Genomic DNA, 6,000 nt, shown 5'->3' with positions numbered 1-6,000 from the left:
CTATTACCTGTGAGGGAGTACGGTTGATAACATAGGCTGCTGATTTCACTGCTTCACCCCAATAGGATCGAGGTACATTCATGCCAAACAATGAAGCACGAACAACCTCCAACAACTACCTGTTATTCCGTTCGGCTAAACCATTTTGTTGGGGGGGGGGGGGGTACCAGAATTGGAGGTTTGATGACGAATTCCAATTAATCGGCAAAATTCAGACATGAGGCCATTCACAAATTCTCCACCATTATCAGATTGAAAGACCCTGATAGATTGTTGATACTGCGTCACTACCATTTTGTAAAAATAAGTAAACATCCCATATACATCACTTTTGTTTTTCAGTAACGACACCCACGTCATGCGAGTGCAATCATCAATAAAAGTCACATAATATCTTGCTCCAGAAAATGAAGAAACCTTGGCAGGACCCCAAACATCAGAATAAATTTTCATAAAAGGAACAGGACATCTATTAATACTTGGTGAATATGAAATACGATGGCTCTTGGCTAGTTTACAAATGTCACAATGAAACTCAGACTCACTAACAACTAAAAATAACTGAGGTTGCAACCTCTTCAAATAACTAAAAGATAGATGACCTAACCCACGATGCCATAACCACACAACTTCTTTTGCATTCTCGACCCTATTGACTTGATTAGCTTGCCCGAGAAAATTCTTTTGTTTCTTGCCAGTTTCTGTCAAATCCAGGTAGTACAGTTTCCCCTTTCTAACACCATAACCAAGAATCTGTCGAGTTAGAATGTCCTAAAAAACACAAAAAGATGGATAGAATGTCACAGTACATGCAAGTGCGAGGATAATTTGACAAACAGGCAATAGGTTATAGGCAAGGGATAGAACAACTAAGACAGATTCAAGAGTGAGGGTTTTAGATAACTCAATAGACCCTTCTCCGCTAACCGGAGCTGGAGTACCATCAACAATAGAAACAGCGGTCTGAGGTGAAGTTCTAAGACTTTTCACAAGGTTAGGGTCATTTGTCATATAGTCAGATGCACCTGAATCAATTATCCATGTACTATTCGAAATAACCTTACCATTCATACCTAATTGCACGACACTAACCGAAGCATTGTCTCCATTCACAACATTAGCAATGGCGGCCTTGCTTAAATTCTTTCGTGGCCTCTTCGAGAAGTCCCACCAATCAGGATAACCAATCACTTCATAACATCTCTCCTTGCTATGACCCAAATATCCGCAAACACCGCACTTTTTATCTGCCCAAGGATTTGATTTACCTTTAGGATGGCGTGGAGGACCAAAAAAACCTGGAGGAATTGTCTTGCTATGAATAGCCAAGACAGAGGATTCAGTTAATACATAGCACCCCATAGCCTGTTTTTCAGATTGTACCTTACGAATGTAAGCATAGCTTTGTTCCAAGGAAAATTTAGGTTTTTTTCCGAAGGATCTCTCCACGCACCTGATCATATTCCTGATCTAGTCCACGTAAAAACATATGAACATGCATTCTGGACATCGTGGACGTTTCATGGACTACAACTTCAACACTGTTATTCAGGGAGGTCACCCTCTGATCAATCTCCTGGAACATAGCCACCAATTTGTTGTAATAGGAAGGAATAAGTCTCCCATTCTGCTTCGCTTCAAAGCACTTCGTATTCAATTTAAAAATTCGAGTTTCATTAGAGTCATCATAGAAGGTCTTCTCCATAGCCTCCCAAATATCTTTTGCAGTAGGAAGACGAATATAATGGTTCATAAGAGAAATCTCCATAGAATCAATAAGCCAGTTTTTTACCTTTTCATTATCTGTTGCCCAAACTTTATATTCGGACGAATTCATAAACGGATCAACCTTTGTGCCAGTCAAATAACCAAGCTTTCCCCTTGCTCCAATCCGCATCCGCATGAGAGGAGCCCAGATGGTATAGTTGGACTCATCTAATGGAACAGTTTTTGGAAACGCTGAGTTATCTTATAGGGTGTAGTGGTGATGAATGACATTGGAAGAATTGTTGTCAGATCCAGCTATTGCAGAAAAAAAAAATGAAAAATTTGGGTTTTAGGTTTAGGGTTTGGAAAAAATTTGGGTTTGAGATTCAAGGATTCAAGGATGGTTAATTTGATTAATGGTTGTAATACGCAGCGGATTTCAATAGTTTGGCTCCGATACCATGTAGAACCGAGGATTCAATTCAATTCAGTGTCTATTTACTTGATTGAATTTTAAGAGATTACAATTTGGTTTATATAGATGTTACAACAAATAGAAACAAAATAGTCGGTGGCTTGAGAAACACGAGGCGCGGGTCGCGCTCTGTATATACTGGAGTTGAGTGCGGGTCACGCTCAAGTTACTGGAACTCGCTCAAGCCAAAGGCTCAGGTCGCGCTCCATTTGTACTTCATCTGAGCGCAGGTCGCGCGCTCTATACATGAAAACTAATATACAACTTTTTACAGATTGTTGCCTACATACATACATAAGATATATTCTCTATTGATCAAGTTTCAACGTAGTTCTTTGTTGTGGGAGAAAATGATTTTTTATATGAATTGGTTGGATTTTCTGGCTTTATAAGCCACGAAGTGGGGACGAACTTTAGATTTCAGTTTACACTTTACACAGCTAGCTATCACAATATAAATTAACCTTCCCAATCATTAACACTGATACATATAGTACTCAATCAAGAGTTTCAAAGAATGTCGATATCATGTTGATTGGGAGAAAAGTTGAGGACAGGGAGTGAGGCAGGGACTGAGAGCTGTGATGGGAGTCATGGGACAGATCGAAAGACTAAAGATTTTGTTGGTCCTTGCCTCTGCACTATATGATAGCTGGGTCTTCTGAAATACCCTTTCCAATATCGAGTAGGCAATTTAAGATCTCCTTATTTACTTAATTTAGAAACACCTCCCTCACTAAATTTTGAATAAACCACACTTTTATTAATATAATTTGAACAAGGTCCAATTTTTATTAATAGTTTAGAAACACCTCTCTAATGTCACTTAAATTAAATAATTACCCCCATTTCCTACATTTAAATTAAAACAAGTCCTATTTTATTATTGATAATTTAAAAGAACTTCCATCCCATTTTGTTTTAAAAAAATAAATAGATGTGTCTTTTCTATATAATTACAACCATTTACAATTAGAATAAAAAGAAACCATGCTAACTATCGATCTCGAGGGACGGGTTTCAAGACTTAAAAAAACCAATGAGTAGCAAGGTTTGCATACTTATTCAGAATAATGGCCCAAACAAGCTTTTCCTTATATATATATATATATATATATAATGAACTAAAAACATGAACTAAATTGACATACTAAATTGACATACGCAATCTTACTACGTCGACATACTAAATTGACATACGCAATCTTACATATCTACATAATGAACTAAAAACTGATTTTATGGGGATATGATCTCTACAACATGGAGATCATCTCCACAAAAAATCAGCTCCTTTGAACATTTCAAACCCTACCAAAAATTGTGTTCAAATTAGAAATTTATCTGATGGTCCAGAATTTTAACGCTCTTTTGACAAGACTAGACATTATCTGATTGAGATGATTTTTTGTGGAGATACTATCCATAGTAGGTAAGTCATCTCTACCAAAAATCAGCCCTTAATTCAATATGCAAATCTGTTTTTGAAATGCGTATATCAATTTAGTATGTCAACGTAGCGAGCATGATATATAATGTTTATCATGTTTTGATATCTTTAATGGTCAAAGAAATGATGAATGCTTCAATGCAACAGACATTCTTAGTTGGAATCAAAAGATAATGGAAATGACTCACATCTATATTTTCGTATTAGTGGGGGTGGAGTCATTCTAATTGTTTTTTTTTTTTTTTTTTTACATACATTTTTTTTTTTTTTTTTTCCCTTGAAGATCGAATACATCCCTGTAACAGAAGAGAGTATTATATCATTCCTCAATCCTCAATGATGAAGAACAGAAAGACTCATTCTAATAGTTATTTGAATGGTCCCTTTAAACAAGGGTAAAACCCTTTTTTTAAAAATTGAAAAAATGATCACTACCTTTCTTTAACAACAGGAAGTACTAATCATTAATGTCTTCTCTCTGCTTCCACATAACCAATCAAGGATTTAAGTTGAACTCTATATTTATATCTTAATATTAAAGCGGAGATATTTTTCGAGTTCTATTAAAATTTTACGTTATTTTCTATTAAAACGGAAATTTCTCTCCTATTAAAACAAATTCTAACACTTCTAATTAAAGCGAAAATCATTCTCCTATTAAAATGGTAATTCTTCCTCTATTGAAAAGGAAAAATTTAGCATATCTAATTAAAACGGGAATTATTCTCCTATTAAAACATGATCTTTCTCCCAATTGAAAAAAATGGGTTTTTAAAATTTAATTAAAACAATTTGTTATAAAATTAAAACGGATTAGCGACTAAAACGGTAGTCCCAATTTTCTAAAAAAAATCAAAATATTTTCAAAAGAGCTAGTGCGTATGCACGTAGTCTTAATATTAAAGCTCCCATAAAAGTATTTTTCGAACCCTATTAAAATTCCACGTCATCTCATATTAAAACAAATTCTAGCACTTCTAATTAAAGCCTCCTATTAAAATGGGACTTCCTCCCTTATTGAAAATGAAAAATCTAGCATATCTAATTAAAACGGAAATTATTCTCCTATTAAAACATTATCTTTCTTCCAATTGAAAAAATGGGTTTTTAAAACTTAATTTAAAAAAATTTGTTAGAAAATTAAACTTGGTTAGTGACTAAAACGGTAGTCCCAATTTTCGAAAAAAAATCTAAATATTTTCAAAAGAGCCGGTACGTATGTACGGGCCTACAAGTTAGTAATAAATAGTACTAAGATGATAAAATTTCTCACCAACCTTAACGGTGACTAGTGAGTACGTAGTAAGTACTAATGTCATCGTGTAGGACCTAAATTAAAGTGTCATTGTATTCTTTTTTTGATAATCAAGTGTCACTAAATTTGGAGGTTAGAGTCAAATAGTTGTTCATATTTCTTCCACTTCATATATCTCCAACTCGTGTTTATTGAAGTTTCAGCTTATTGGAGTTTACTATGTAACTGTGTTACACAATGTCATCTTCACATGGCGCCAGGTTCACGTAACTGACTAGTGACCACTGATCGACCATATCCAGTTCTCCACAACATGACCACAAGTCCACAAACAATGTCAATTTAATGTGTCGATGATGTCATAGAGCATAATTCCTTCTGATGTACGCAAACTTCATATTCTCATAATCTCTTGGACTTTTTGCTAATTTAACTAAATTTTGTGTGGTTTTCTTATGTTGTCAAGCAAGTGTTAGGCCCATACCAGAATAATCAACTTAACTAATGGGTCCACAGCCCACACCACTCAATTGATAATCCTTGAGCCCGTTAGCCCATTAAAGTATATTTGTACATATTGGATGTATGATTGATTAATGGGGGAATTAGCGATACCCCACATTTAAAGATCGCTTTTGCGATACCCTCCATTTGCGACCCCCCATATTTCCAACTTCTGTTAGTCTCCCGTTAGTCAACAATTAGCTGACCAAGTCAAACTAACAAAAAAAAAAAAAAAAAAAAAAAAAAAATCAAATCAACTTAATTAAATAGTAGAGGCTACCAAAATACCCCTAGATCATTTTCCTCTCAAACCATACTACCAAAATTTTAAAACAATTGCCAAATTATTTATAGTGAAATTATTAAATTTAAAACAATTGCAACTGATTAAAGTGAAATTATTAAATACATGTTCTTGTGTATTGGATTTAAAAATCTTGAAGTTAAATGGTCAATTTAGTGGAGGTGTATTTTGGTAATCTCTACTATTTAATTAGGTTGATTTTTATTTTATTTTTTATTTTTGACGGTTTGACTTGGTCAGCTAATTGTTGATTAACGGAAGACTAACGGAAGTTGGAAATTTGGGGGGGTATCTCAAATGATCTT

Source organism: Coptis chinensis, chromosome 4 (assembly GCF_015680905.1).
Source record: "Coptis chinensis isolate HL-2020 chromosome 4, ASM1568090v1, whole genome shotgun sequence".
In the NCBI taxonomy this organism is placed as follows: Eukaryota; Viridiplantae; Streptophyta; class Magnoliopsida; order Ranunculales; family Ranunculaceae; genus Coptis; species Coptis chinensis.
Note: the sequence above shows the minus strand (reverse complement) of the source record.